Here is a 15,867-nt window from a genome sequence, read left to right on the forward strand (position 1 = left end):
GTTTCATTAGTTTTATTTTAGGAATCAACCTCAGCCTCAGTCTCTGATTTACAACCCACGCAGAGCTGAGGGAAAAAAGATCACGGCAGTGCTATTTTCATGAATTTAAACCTGCGCGTCGGCAACTTCAACAACAGAACCAAGCAAAGCAAATGCCACGGAGCAAGAGAGCTAATTAGATATTACATAACAATAGTAACAACAAACTAGACTAACTCTGCATCAGTCTGTCATTCTGTTTTTCCACTGAGCTCTTTCCAGCAGTAAAATCCAATCTGATATTTATCATTTTCCCATGAGACCCATCTTTGCTTATATATTGCCTGGTATATATTCCCAGTGAGAGGGATGCCTTGTATTTCTTTCAGAAACTTTCCTTAGCAAATTGAATATGCATTATTTTTCTGTCTGTTGGATACTGTCATGGGTAGCAATGCAGACATCAAGCTTGCATATTGCCAACAATATTCACAACACACAATCAAGAACGGCACACTGTGCTGCTGACGGTACTTGAGATTTATAGGATGGATCAAAAGATTCTATATGAACTCGGCAACCAATTAGCTTGCTTGGTTTCCCTTACAGCAGAAAGTACTGTCTGAAGCACTAACAGCCAGTTTGCATTGGTTTTAATTTCTTCACCTATTCTCAGGTCCCATCTTAAGAAGTATTCCTTTGGTGGGTGTTCTTGATCCCTTTGAACTTCACATTGTTCAAACTAAGTAATTAAAAATTTACTAAAGGTTTTTGCACTTTGCAGCTGTAAGAGGTTGTTAGGTACACAGGGGACGTTTGTGTAGACGGTGTGGAGCTTTTCTTATTTATGAACTAGCTAGAATGGAATGCGTTTGCTATTATAAGGAGACAATTTTCAGTATGAAAGTATCCACCATGATGTGTCTGCAACAATAAAGTAGGGTTTGAATAGTTAATACTTTAAAAATGTAAGAATGTATGCATGTGTTGTAATTGCTCACGATCAAAACATCTATGCGCAAATCACTCCCTGTACACATACCTGATTAAAATCTACAATAGTGTGAAACAAAATGAACAATGATGCAAGGCAAAATGGAAGAAGACGAGATAAACTGTAACACTGCAGTCTATTTCACTTTGGAGGAAGTCTCTATGTAACAAAAGAAAAAAACTTTTCTTTTTCTTTTTTTTTTCCCTGGTTGACACATGCTTTAAAATCTATGGTAGCATTTTCTCTGTATGCTGTCCAGAACAAAATCAAGTTTGGAATTCAAGTCACTGGAATCTGGTAAACTTCATATCAAAATAATTCACAAATACGGATGTATTTATACATATATATATAAATAAAAAGCCACACTTTTCTGAACTTGGTCAGAGTTTTTTCTAACTGCATTGAGGCATATTTACGCAAAATATTTATTATAGAACAATACTTAATAACCAATTAAGATATTATTTGATATTCTTTTTAAAGGTAACTAATCCTTACGTTTCTTGTTATCCAGCTGCATCTTTTCAAATGATTTTGTTGATTTAGAACAGGCTTCTATAAGTGTGCAACTGGCTTAGTTTATTTTTTTCAAAGTCCTCCATCTGAACTTCCTTAGCCTCAACCAAGCAACAGTGTGAGATGCATATGTTATATTAAACAAAGAGAGCAATTTGATGGACAGCAGAGAAAAAAAAGAATCAAACAAAAGTAAACGCTTGAGACGTTTGTGAGTATTTGCTAATCCACACGATCTTAATTATAAGGACTATTTTATGAAGTGGAAAATGTTGAGCCTTGGCAAACACTGCGCTTTATGTAATCAGTCATAAAAAGTAAACTACAATACAAAGTATTCACAGTAGATATCCTTCAATAAATGGCAAGAATCTTTGGTACAGTATGGAGTAGTAATGAGTTCATGTTTGAGCAGTGGCCCAGAGACCAGCAGGAGGAAAGCTGTGCATGCTGTCATCCAGTGGTATTTCCTTACAATTATTCTATAAGGGGCCAAAAGTAGGCCAGAGTATGGGCGCAATATGACAAGACACCTAACCAGTGATGCCATTATTTCCAAAGAAATAAACTGATAGAGCCCCCTATGAGCTCAACCCAGTTGAACTGCATAAAAGGAGCAGCTCTAGAGCACAATTTCCTGTTTTTTTCTACAAAGAGGACTCTGATTTACTTCCCTGTGTGGATTAAACTCTGCCACACTGAAACCATGACCATTTCCAGTGTCCTTTTGGCTGCCTTTATGACTGCAGCAGATATATTTTGAAGAAACTTTGGCTTTTTGATTCCAAATATTTAAAGAAGGACTTTTAAATTGATAGAAATGTTGGTGTTGGAGTCCAGAAATGTTATGGTCCTAAATTTTTTTACCTCGCATATTCAAGATGTATTATCAGTAAATAATGTCTCCACTCATATGGGCCAGTAGGTACATGCTGTACCTATTGGTTTATATTGTGAATTATTGTCTAGTGTCCAGGCAAGCAAGAAAAATGTTGTGCTGTGATGTAATGATAATGTTTATGTATTCTAGCCCTAACCATTATCTTAGCCTAATCTTAATCAGGTACTTTTTATTTCTAAACTGTTTTCAAGTTGCTAGAGGTCTAGTTGAATAAATGTTTGAGATTTTTTTAGCTGGAGACAGATTGTCAGATGGTTTGAGTCAGCTGACTGACAAGTGGAACTGCGGTCTGCTGAGGCAAGTCAATTTCTTTGCCTAACACCAGAGCTGGTGAGCAGCCCCCTTGGAGGAGATGTATCAAGTCAAGGTTAATTGGGTCCTTTCACTGCTTGTGGCTGTATCTGAGAATCACTGTAAGGAGTCCTGAGCCTGCTGCCAGAAACGCAGAGGCAGCCGAACAGTCTGTTTTGAGGTGGATAGATATTTAAGTTTTACGGTGTAGGGAAGAAGTATATAACTGAAGAATTACTGTTTTATTTCAATTTCTTTTGGGGGGTTTGTTTTCTGAGTGTTTAAATGAAAATGATTTTTTTTTTGTATTCCACTCTGAGCTCATTTGCTATTTCAAACAAAGACTTCTGAACAGTTTTTTAGTTCAGTTCAGATATTTTTCTCTTTCATCTGCCTTCTCAAACAGCCTGACACTGTCATCTCATTAAATTGTTGATTCTCTCATGCTGTCGCTCCTGTTGAGTATTGTCCTCATGTCAGAAATAGAAAACATCTCCCCCCAAGCTGTTCCATAAGCCATGTAACTCTACTGTCTGTGCATGGAAACTAATAAGACCACATATAACAAACTAACAAGACCAGAAACAACAGCATCATGCCACCACCGTGGTACTGTACTCTGCATGGTGATTGGGATGACAACTGTACTTTTGATATGGGTTAAGCAGAGTATGTGTATATACAATAAGCATAGAGGTAAATGTGAAGTTCATGAAAATAAATCTCGTATAGGTTGTTAAGGGCTATTCTGTGGGTCATGTTAAAAAATAATGAGTTTATTCATTTGGGACCAGCGTCCCGTCCTGATGGCTCTAGTGTTTCTGTCTTTTTCTTCTATATGACCACTTTTAAACCAATTAGATTTTTTATAGTCAAGTTGAAATTTCACAAACTCAAGTAGGAATGGAGGAGCCTTGGTGAACGTTCATCACAGAGGGGGATCACCTGCTCTTTGCACTCCTCTGTTGGTCAAGCCATTTTTATAAAGTGAGGAACAAGAGTATTAGAACTGACACTTCCATCAGCCTCACCACACTAAGTGCCTCCCAGAGGGCAGAAATTGATGTTCTGACCTGAGGAGAGTCAATATAGTTTTTGTGAGCAAGTCAGAGGATACGCTTATGCAGACCTAAAATTTAGTACATTTGTGAATATGCCGTTAAAATCAGTCTGACGAATGGTAAACTGTGGACAAACTAATCATCTACATGACACTGGGGGAAAAAAAAATTGGGCTAGTCTGACCCAAAGCAGACTTTTATAATGCATGAAAACATGTTAGTTTGACCAAAATTGCACAAAACTGAACTACTCAAATATAAGTAAAGCTATACTTACTCACACCATTGAACAGGTTTCAGTAACTCATCCCTGTGCATCTAAAGATGGATAAGGATAATTACCCAATTAAATGGTAGAGTCGAGCTGTTTTCGTAGCTTGACTCAGCTGTGCGTGTAACCGTGCAATTAACACTGTCGTTGGTGTGAAAGGTGAATACTAATGGGATAATAACATATCCTGTTTGTGCTTTTGTTATTAACCAAATGTTACCTGTTGATGAGAAAGAAACAGTTGTTTTTATCTTCAACCAATGTTTTTTGGATAACTGGATTGTTCAGCCCTATTTTGCTGATTGAGAAGTCTATGTACAGAAATCAGGCATATGGTCTTACACAGTGTGAAAATTTAGAAACAAGGTGTGAGACTAGCAGCAGCATGTACAGTACTGCACTCTTTATTGTACACAAGTATGCGTAATGTTAATCCTGTATGGACAGAGAGTTTTTGGGAGATTGTTTTCGATTGACTTTATTAATATAGAGGTTAAAACCCACCGCTCACTCGCTCCTTGGAGCATGGTTTGGACTGGCACATGGGGATAGATCCTCACAGCCCCTTTATAGACACTCCACTGTTTCTTGGTGCCTGTGCACTTACAAGAATTGAGATGTTAAAAGACATTTGCCACCTAACCTACAGATTAAATATCTATCATCAGGTAACACTGTTGGAGTCTCTATTATGTCCCTGCACGTCTCAGGTATCCCTGATGTTTTAAAACGTGGTATTTAGCTGGCAAATCTGTCTTGTCTTTCAATTTTCTCTGTAATGTTTGAAATTAGAACATGGTTACTTTTATATTTGCCTACTGAGAGTCTTTGCTTTTCCATTATCTTTTTGCCACAGGCACATTTTTGTAGCAGTCTTGAATATAAGTTTTCTGTGGTTTAACATCTTCTGAAAGCTCTTCTCATATATCTCCTCATATGTAATCGATGTTTTGCATTCGTAGCCGCCACTTGCTGCCCACAATATGAATTACTTGGACCAAGTTTAGGTTTCTCTCTTTAAACTGGCATCCAAAAACAAAACCATGTTGAGCACACATACATAGATGCGTTGGTGGGGCAATTTTGTAAAACAGGAACTTGAGCCTGCTTGTCATGTGTTTGTCACGTGTTTGACAACCCCACACAGAAGGTGCTGGAGGGTGTTGGAAGTTGAGATCGGGTGAAATTTTCATTAATCAAATTTGAAAACATCTGACATCAGAAGTTTTCATATTTACAAGAAAAATCTTTTTAGCTATTTAAAGTGACTGGCTATAGTTTTTGTGACTCCAGTTCAGGAGGAGAGAGAGAGAGAGAGAGAGAGAGAGAGAGAGAACACAATAATCCAAACAACGGTACCTAAATGAAAACAAGATCGAGGTTGTGAATCCACTGAATTGGGAGGTGTGAGGTGGCTTTTGCTGTGATGCCTCAAATTCTGATGGATTGTAAACAAATTTTTTGTAGACTTTTCTTAATCTGAGTTACACAGTTTTTAGCCTTGTCTAAAGTCAAAGATATGCGCAAGTATTAGTCGGTGTTGTGTAAGAACTGGTGGTTTGAACAATTTAGTTGTTAAGAGACCAAAACTCATGAGTGGAGTCTCTTTGCAGAAGACATTAATATGCTTTAAGAATCATATGACCTTATTCGAACATCTTTTTAAATTGTTTAAATATTAAACTCTTCTTTAAAAGTAAGAAGTCTTCCTGGAGATGTTTCTGCATTGTGAGCAGATACAATTTAAGACATATTTCAGATTTGAATCTGAAAAAGAGTTAGAGTTTCTTCCTGCTCCGTGGAACATGCAAATCTAATATGAAGGAGTTCCAGACAAGCAGTACTTTGAACATATGCTCATTTCACAGCTGAATGATTGAATTAATTAATTCCTGGTGACTGACCTTTGTAAAACTGGGCTTAGAATGTTTCCTATATGAAAATAAACATTTCACACTCCTGCTGCCACCTCTCGGAGCCATATTTGTGTGTTCTTATTTTGGTAGTTTTTTTTGTGTAACATGGAGAAGCCTTAGCAGGTTTTCTTTTAGATTTCACAGTTGATATACCACTGAGACATAAGCCTTTTGTGAGCTCTTGTGTATGGTGGAAACTCATCTATTATCGTCTTTACTTCTCTCTCACTCCCTCAGTTCTCCCCTCAGGGAGCCTCCTACTGACAAAATTAGTGATCTGAAAAATGGGAGCTTTTCTGTTCGTCAAAAGAACAAGGGTAAGTGATCAGTGGAGGTGGCAGTTAAAGAGGTTTCACTGCTAATAGGCAGGCGTTGGCATTATTTTTGGCACTTTGACGAGATGACAGCATTGATCTCTAGAAGAAACAACGCTAACAAAGCAGTCAGTGCTGTCAGTTAAACAGAATTGAATATAAACTTGTAGCCAGTTTTTGAGCTTAGCTATCGAATAGGCCGTGCTGTTGTTATTCCAGTAATTAGAGCTGATGCTTTTAGGTTGGAGTTTTACAACAGGTTTGACCACCCAGTATGTTCAGGAAAAAGTTTCTCCTGTGACCTCTCACCTGCTGAGGCAATTTACTCGACCACAAACTGCGCAAAGACTGCGCAAAACACTTTTGCAACCATGCTGGGAATACAAACAATACAAAACTTACTTCTGTGTCATGATACCAGTTAAACTTGCTTGGCTGTTACATTTAATTCAGTTATGCAATGAATTCTTGATCTGAGGAAAGGTGACATGCAGGAATAGTTTGAGGGAAACAACCTCCATTGTAACAATTCCTATTCACTCTTCTCCTCTTACATCATCATGTGTGATCCCTCCAACTGCATTTCTCAGATGACAATCATGTAGGGGTGCTGGGTCTTATACACAGAGGAGGGCACAGAATACACACAAGTTTTTAAGGCTCAAGACAGAAATGAAATGCTCTGATCTAGAAAATCAAATTTTCTTATGAATTCGCAACTTGATTTTCTCTTTAATATAAATCAGGAAAAGATAAATAAGCCCCCTAACCCTTTTAAGGGCCAAATGATGGATTATATCTATGAAATATATTTAAGATAGATTAACAAGTCTCTCTCGAAAATGTAAGGAGCTGTTTGTGTGGAAATGTAGTAAAAGTAGAAAGTCATCACAAAAAAAAATACTCAAGTACTGGCGTTTAACTCTGTTTCACAGTTGGCATTCGACTGTATTTTTGTTGCTGTATAAGCTTATTAACAGTAATGTGTTTTAAAATTAGGATGAGGACTCTTGTAGGTTTTCCCCTCTGCATATGTTTTCCAGTCAGGACTTAAAACCATTCATCCACTTCAACAGAACCCACCTGATATTTTTCACATTTAGTTTGTGAGATAAAATGTAAATGATATTCTTTTGTGCATTGAAGTGAGACGCTGTCAGGAGCTCATTGTAGAAACGCAACTGGGGCAGTCACTATAGACACTTATTGTTCAGTGATGGAAAAGGATATAATTGTTCCTGGTCAAATCTCATTGACCCTGCCATTGTCCTCATGTAAATGAAGTATCAACAAGAGAACATGACTCTGTCCAAACCATTCACAGGCAGATCATGAGATTCAAATGCAAACTTGCTATGTTTGCTCCTCCTGAAGATATATTTCTATCCAAATAGTTATTTTACCACAATCAAGTGACAATGATACCTTTAAATACTAATTCAGAATGTGCCAAAATGAAGACACCTCAGGTCGTTAAGAGTTACACTTACATCATGTCAACATTTCCTGTCTTTTGCATCATTACCTTTGATCACGCTGCATGGTATGCTGTATTAAGGTATTGCATGGCAAAAAAGTTTAAAGGGAACATATTATGGGAAAATAATTTATTAGTGTTCTTTACTGCATATATTTTGGTGTATTAAGTCAGTAACAGCCCAAAAACACTGAATAAAACACAACCCTGGCATCCTTTTTTTCAGGGCCCCCCCCCAAGGTTTGAAAATATCTCACTTTATGAGCCATTGTGATCTTCAGTGTAAATTTAATTTCTAAAGTTCACCCCGCTTCCCCTGCTAAGCCTCGACCTCTTAGCCATACCGGCTAACATCCAGCTCGCTCGACAAATGAACACAGCTTCACGTTGAACTGGTCTGTTGTCAGCTGTACTGAGGAGATTAAATCTTACACATACCACTGGCCTCAGTGGATAAAAGAGCCCAGTAAAAGTTAGGGAAAGACTGTGTGTGTGCAGCAGCCACTTTTCATTGGACTGTTTAATGCTAGACTTGCAAAACAACTGAGCCACAAACAGGGATGATGTAGATGATGATATTTTGTTTGACAAGCTCAGGGAGTGGGTGGGTATTTCGGTGTTTCACTACTCCAGTGTTTCTCGTCATATCTCTCTGGAAGGTCTTTTTCAGTAAATGTAATTTTAAATCGTCATCTAAACCTTTGTCCTCAGGTGCTCCCCAGTGTTCTCTTCTGGGCCCAGTGCTGGGTCATTTAACAAGTACATTATGCAGATGATATTCAGTTGTGTTTCTTTTAAGCTGATGTTTTAGATATTCGTTCTTCTGAGCTGCATACAGTCCATAAAAGATTTGATGGCTGACAACTTCCTTCAGGTGAACTCAGAAAACAGAGGTGCTCGTTTCTGCTTGTTTCTGTTTTGCACCAAATGTGATAATGAGACTTGATTTTGTCTTATTTAGTCAAACCATCTTTACGGCCTGTTGTATCCCTCGCTGAGTTTCATTATGTCTGGATTATTCTAATTCCCCCATTTACTTGCCTGAGCAATTAATCTGCGCTGCCTACAACTGGTCTAGACAGCAGCTGCCAGACATCCAGAAGGTCCCATATAACATTAGTCTTGATTTCTTTACATTGGCTCCCCATCAGGTTCAGAATTCAGTTTAAAATCTTTGTTCTGAATTTCAGAGCCTGGCATAGCCAAGTCCCCATATATGTTTTAGACATACTGAATCCCTTCGACATTAAAAAAACCCCCTGAGGTTGTCTGATCAGGGGTTGTTGGCTGTCTCTTGTTCGCAACTCAGAACAAAAAGAGACTGTACTTTTGAAATTGTTAAACTCTCTCCCATTGGATTTATAATGTGTGAACTCAATGAACACCTTTAAAAAGCAGCTTAAGACTAATTTCTTTAAACAGGCTTTTGTTTAATTGCGTTTCACTTATCTTGTTTGATTGCCTTTTAGTTTTATTGTTTTTTTCAATCTCATTTCTTTTTTTTAATCTCTCTTTATTGTTATCTTTGTGAAGGACTTTGTGACATTTGTTCTTGGAAAGTGCTTTATCAATGCATTTTCCGCACTTTTTCTTTTAATTACGCCATGCATGCGTCCCCAGTCGCAGACAATCCCCAGTCTATCCAACATGCATGTTCTTGTACTGTGTGAAGAAAAAGAAAAAAACACCCATGAGGACATGCAGACTCCCTTTTGCTGTGATAAGACTCTCCCTGAATAACTGCTGCTACTGCAGAATGTGGTAGCAGGGCCAACCAGCACTCTACTAACAACACTATTTCTTGCCATGAGTTGCTGCATTGCTGGTTTCCTAATGGGTTAGGGTGAAGGATAGCGGCTTTTTTTTAGTATATAAATGAAAGTAAATTAAATCACACATTTTGTTACAAAGAATCAGCCCTGTAAATGTAATAAAGGTTTTCGTTATACATTATTTGAAATTGCCAAAGTCGGATCATGTAAACATCAATCTGAAAATTGCATGAAAGTTATGTCACAACCCTTAAGTATTACTATACTTTTGCTACAGTCTGGATAAAGTCCTTAAAATAAAGTAAAATTGATCCGTTGTATGGAGCTGTCTATGGTCTAAGCTGTTAATTTACCGTGCCGAATTTTCCTCAGTAAGAAAAGATGAGGGCTTTGTTTTCAGGAAGCTATGGATTTTTGTCGTCACTGCTTCCAAAGAAATGCCAAACAGACCCTTTGGTCTTGCAGTAGATTGACTGCCAATTAACTCAATGCTTCTGCACTGATCACGTAGCTGGGAGAATGTGAGGCGGTGGCTACGGAGGGCTGACATGCAGGTTATAGTGGAAAAGATAAGATAAATCATCTTGCACAAAGACATGTTGTAATGAACATTTATGGTCAGCCATCATGTGATTGTAAAACTTTGTAGATAAAGCGAGATACTGGCGGTGATATGTGAATAATTCCTAACAAGCATGGCAGATGTCCCTGTGCGGGAAACATAGGCCATACATACAAAGACAGAAGTGAAAAAAATAGATGCTCTGTGGAGAGACCAAGAACCAAGGTGAAATGTAATGATGTAAAGGAGCCATTAGAAAAAATTAATTAGAGGAGTGAAAGAAATGAAGACGGAAGTAAAGACTGATAGATTATGTGTTTGTGAGTATGACATGATCTCTACACCTAAATCTATTTATGTGTGGGTCTATCCATCAATTTTGTGTTTGCGTCATTTGGGTTATGTGCTATTCATTTTATACTTACAAATACACACACACACACACATACACATACACACAGTGCGCAGTTGCTACTGTTCAGTATTCCAGTCTTGCTGTCCAGTACGTGGTTTGAATAATCTGTCTCTTTGACTCATAAATCAAAACCTAAATGAAACATCCTCTTCGGTGCTTTTTTGTCACATAAACATTTAGCATTTAGCATTTTTTAACTATACCTTGTTAAACTGCATCCGACATAGAAATATGGTTTCAAGTGGATCCCAGAGTGTCATTTATTTGCATAACTCCTCCCACCAACCTTGCTGTGTACCTTACATCCCATGGCTGATTTCTCATGTAAAAATGACATTTTCTTCATAGACACACATCCCTGTTTACTAAATTGCGAAAAACGAGTCTCTTCCCCATCACCTACTTCACTTTGAACATCTGCCAGGGGCTTGAGATGGTTCACTTCCACCTGCACTCAGGCTCCCTCTCTTTGTATTGAGCATTGAAACAAAATCACAGTCAAAAACCATAATAACAACTCTACAAAAGGCACTGAAGTTGTTTTCTGATCGATTTTGGATCATTACAAGACTTTCTAGTGCTATGTAAATGGCTTTTGACAGCACATAAAGGCAGAATAAAATGTTCGCCTTGCTGATGTGTCAGAGGTGTGTGTGCACCAGACACTGTTAACTATGTCCTTAATCTAACCTGCTCTATCTGGTTGTTTCTTGCACTGTTCTGCTTTGAAATATTTAAATCTATTTCGCTGGCTAAATAAAATAGAATATGTTCACATCTTGCTGTGAGGACTAATTTTTAATGAACAATAGCAGTGCAGCACCACTCAGACTTCTTCAAAATTATGCTTTTTAGCAGCTTCAAAATGAAAGCATCCCACTGGTTCATTGAGAGGTTGAAGACTCCCCTGTATGAAAATCAAGTATTTAGCCTTATTAACGTCCACATTTTTTTTTCTATGCTTGGGGAAATATTGTGAGTAAATGAAGCTGTCAAAGCATGTGAATGTCTCAAAAAATAGTGACTCAAGCAGCCACGGTTTCATACGAAACAAACATTAGGAGCTGATCCCCCACGACTTAGGGCGACCATGAAAAAAGGCAACAGATGATGTGAGATATTACAGCCAAGTCGATGACTCATGCTATCCATAACCACCATGTCTGTAACACCGTAAAGAGCAATGCATAAAATCCATTACCATTGTGATAGTCTTCTAGTGGACAACACTGTAGAATTTGTCTTTATCTTCTGAATGGGTGCTTGTAGAAACATGTAAGATTAAATGACTGCAATATTGCAACGCATGTATTGCAATGTATCTATTATGTAGCTCCGGATAGTTTTAGGCTACTTGAGTACAGCTGAAGGTTCAGAGCTGTTGGCAACAGTGGATATAGAGGCATGGAGTCATTTTCTACTCATAGATCCTTGCATACTAAATGAAGGAAAAGTGTAGAGTTATGTGAAACACATTTTCAACAGTGGCATCAGAAAATGTTTGTCAACAGTGACTTTAAAATTACCATCAGTACTTAAAAACGTTCTAAACAAGGTGAGATATTCACAACTGTAGCTTCTTGCTTCATAGAGAGCACAACCCTGTTGGCCTTTACACTGTGAATGACCTCTCATAGATGTTGTGAATCACAATCGCACCACACCCAGAGATTGTGAGAAAAATAAGCTTTTCTCAACCTCTTATAGTCAACAAGGCAACACAAATTCTCCAACCAGTTACTAGGAAACACTTTCTCTGTACATAAAAATATCAACATGCAAGTTTCATGCTGCTGAGATCATTTCTGTGGGCTATAAAATTGTCCTGCAGCTGTTTGTGCTTGTAACACCAAATAAGTGTGGAGAGCTCCTGGCTGTTCCGGGCTATTTGTTTTTTCTAAATATTAATGTCTGGTTCAGCTGCAAGAGCAACAGCAGAGTAAGACTGCCTGTGATGCTAAAACAATTCTAGGAACTAAAGAGCAGTTTTACCCATCTCCCTTTTTACTTTGTAACCCTCAACTGATTTGTTTAGCTTTCTCTGAATTTTAGATTTCTTTTTCTGATGGACCAACATTTTTAATCTGCTGAACTCAAAATAGATACAAGCACAGAAACCCTGCAATATATACAAGTATTATGTTGAAAGGATTTTTATATTTTCTGTGAATAAAACCAATGATTGTTCTCAAAGCTGTTCTTAAAGTTCTGATGTGTAAGGTTTAGGGGAATCTATTGGCGGCCATATCATATGATACTTAAATATGTTCATCAGTGTAAAATTAAGCGAAAATAAAAAAAAAATTTGAAAATGTTTATAGCTGACATCTCTAATTATTGCATACAGATTATATACATGTATCCAAATGGTTGTCACTCTGACAATTATACTATTTTTGTGACATGTTGGTTTCATGGCTTTGAGGGGGAGGGTGGTTTTCTGTTGGTGTGTCATGATTACATGATTATGTAATTAGTGTATTTATAGTGTGTGAGCTGTTGTTAGATAATTTCAGAAGCACATATCTAGGGCAAACCAAATGACCCAAGGGTAAATTTAGTGCTAGTACAGTGTAACAAAAACTATAATAATACACTTTTTCTCATATTTTACAGCATGTTCCTGTAATTTTGAAATGAGAAAATAACTCACAATAGACTGTGAATTCACATGTCAAATTAGAAATTACATTAAAAACCTATAACCATATAATAACCATAACATTTGTGTTGCAGTGTTATGGCAGAGATACATTTGCAGGGATTGGAGGTTTAACTCAGGTCACTTTCATGCTAGACTCATGGGAGTATACAATTAAAATCCAACCAAATAGGTCATTTGTGATGCAATTGTGGATTCATTTTATTGCATTTGAACTCTGTTTTGGGTTGAAGGTTTGAATGGCTGAATGAATGAATTTTATTTTCAAACATGTATAAAAGAAAAAAAATGTATAACTATTTGTACATACAAAAGAAAGAAAAAAAATAACATAAAGAGCTAAGACATAACAAAACACCACATATTGTTTGAAAAACATGCAATAATTCAATGAACAATTGGCAATCGTGACTGAGAGTTCTGTCAGAGACAATAACGTTCAGTCAGCGAGGGTGGATGAGTTGATGGTTGGCTCTCTGGTTTCCTCAATACCAGAAGCATTTCAATTGAAGCAGTGATTATGTTGCAATGGTATGTGATTGAAAGCTGATATTCATTTCTGTAAACTACATCTGCACAGTTTACCTGCCTCTCAATGGCATATAGAAATGAACTGGGTTATGATGATATTATGTTCCCCTATCACAACAAGCTACTGGGTTGTATGTCTCAAAAATAATATAAACATGCACACACAAAAACAAATTGTATGCGATTATTGATAATGTTGCAGTTTTTAGCCATATCTATAACTAATTTAATCATTACATTCATAGATTCTTCTTTTTACATAAAAGAGCCAACTTCACATGTCAAATTATAGCAGAAACCATATTTTAACCATGAACCCTTACTGTACTTCACCTGTTATTTAATAGCATTTTTCTGGCATTCCAGCTGCTGAGAAAAAAAACTTTTTTTAAATGGTGCTCAAAATTCTCCCAGTTGATCAACTACTACTTTATTTTAAATGGTACTGAAACATGACCTAGAGTTTTGGCATTCCGGCAAACTATACAAATGAGCATGTAGGAACCAAGTAATGTACAAAACATGGGCTTCTGGTACCTCTCTCTCATTGCTGCTCAGTCGTCTGCAGGTCTGTGCCTGACACACAACAGAGCATGGCTATAGCACTGTTGGAGTGTGACCAACAATGTGATGCCTTTGGAGGTCAAGCTGAAACAGAGGGCAGTGCAGAAGTATTTGTCACACATACGAACCACAAAGAAGCAAATCTATGGTTTATGTCTGCTCAGTTTAGTCCAGTTATGGCATTTGGGGACATGATTTAGATATTTTGTAATTTAATCTTTTATTCTCTGTCACAAGTAATTATGATACATGTTATTACCTCTGGTGAAACATTCAAACATTTCTTTTCACAATTTTATTTACATTTTAATGGAAATTTGTCTTCGATAGAAATAGGCCATTCAGGAGAAACACCTCATTATGGGACTTAAAGACAGATGCTTTGCATAATAAGGGTTCTTACATTTAGGTCAAACTAAAGCAGGGAGGATACAGTGTGTTATTTGTATAACAGGCAACATTTTTCAAACTAGATTTCTTGTAATTAAAAATGTACAGCCTGGTTGAATATATACCAATCACTGTTGTGTTTACCTGGAAGGGAAACCTGCATACTCTCATCCCACACGATTCAAGACAAACATGGTCAAATAACATAAACAGCCCAATTACTATGCAGTCCCTGGGCACACCTCAGACAAGGTCAATTAGCCACTTGTATCTTATTGACATTGTAAGGTCGAAAATCATTTTGAAACATTATGGATCACGAGTGAAATATGACAAATACACAATGCAGCTAATGTTAATTTCAGGAGCCAGCAGAAGCCTAGTTTAGTGGTATTCTCCGAGAATATGACAAAGCAGTAGATTGTAGATTATTGAGCCAATGTTTCTCAAACACACCCAAACGTTTTACAGATCAGGAGCACAACTCCCTGCATGCTGTGCACTATATATACTGAGTGAATTTTCATGGAACTGATCTAACCCTCCACTGCCCCCCCCCCACCACATGATTTATTTGGTTTGTGCAATGTAAACTTTGACTGCCAGAGCATGACTGTGTGAATGAAAACTGGGTGTTCTTTAATATCTGATTCAGATTGATTTTGATGACAAAATAAAAAGAATGTATGAACTGTTCTGATACTTTGTGGCCTCTCAGTCAGTATAAATACGCTTTGAATACACCGGGCTCATTGATTTTGTTATTACCTGCTTCTGGTGCCTATTGTTGTGGATTCCAAAGTCTCTGATAACAGTTTTTTTTTCAAACGAAGCGACAATTTATGTTTTAAAGTTTTTTTTTCCCTGCCAAACCTTCTGCCCACAATAAGCCAGCATTTATAGAGGTACAGATGGGTGGATACTGTGTGTCTACTGCCCATTATCAACTCTGATATACAGTTGTAGGACCCAAAGGCAGAAGATTAATCTTTTATATGCAGATGATTGCCGTGTGCATGCTCACACACAAAATCTGCTTTAATCAGCTCGTAACAATGCTTGTGAAACAGAATCTTCCATTAAATGGCTTGATGTCAAAAGCAATTAATTCTAAAAGGGTTTATGTGAGCCATACCTCTGTGTTCAGATTAAAAATGTTAATGCTTCTGCCGCTTGTAACTGATTAGCTTTCTGCTCAAGCACACAAGTTGTATCAACACGCAAGCTGATGTGAGGAGTAAATGCACG

At 37.4% G+C, this 15,867-nt stretch overlaps 1 protein-coding gene across 5 annotated transcripts in view; it reads left to right on the forward strand.

Moving 5' to 3' along the window:
* Positions 1-15,867, forward strand: part of slc2a9l2 (solute carrier family 2 member 9, like 2) — a 95,414-nt gene that overhangs the window by 59,393 nt on the left and 20,154 nt on the right. The gene's annotated exons all lie outside the window — the stretch shown is intronic.

This window comes from Leuresthes tenuis, unplaced genomic scaffold (genome assembly GCF_036924035.1).
Source record: "Leuresthes tenuis unplaced genomic scaffold, fLeuTen1.0.hap1 SCAF_3, whole genome shotgun sequence".
Classification (NCBI taxonomy): Eukaryota; Metazoa; Chordata; class Actinopteri; order Atheriniformes; family Atherinopsidae; genus Leuresthes; species Leuresthes tenuis.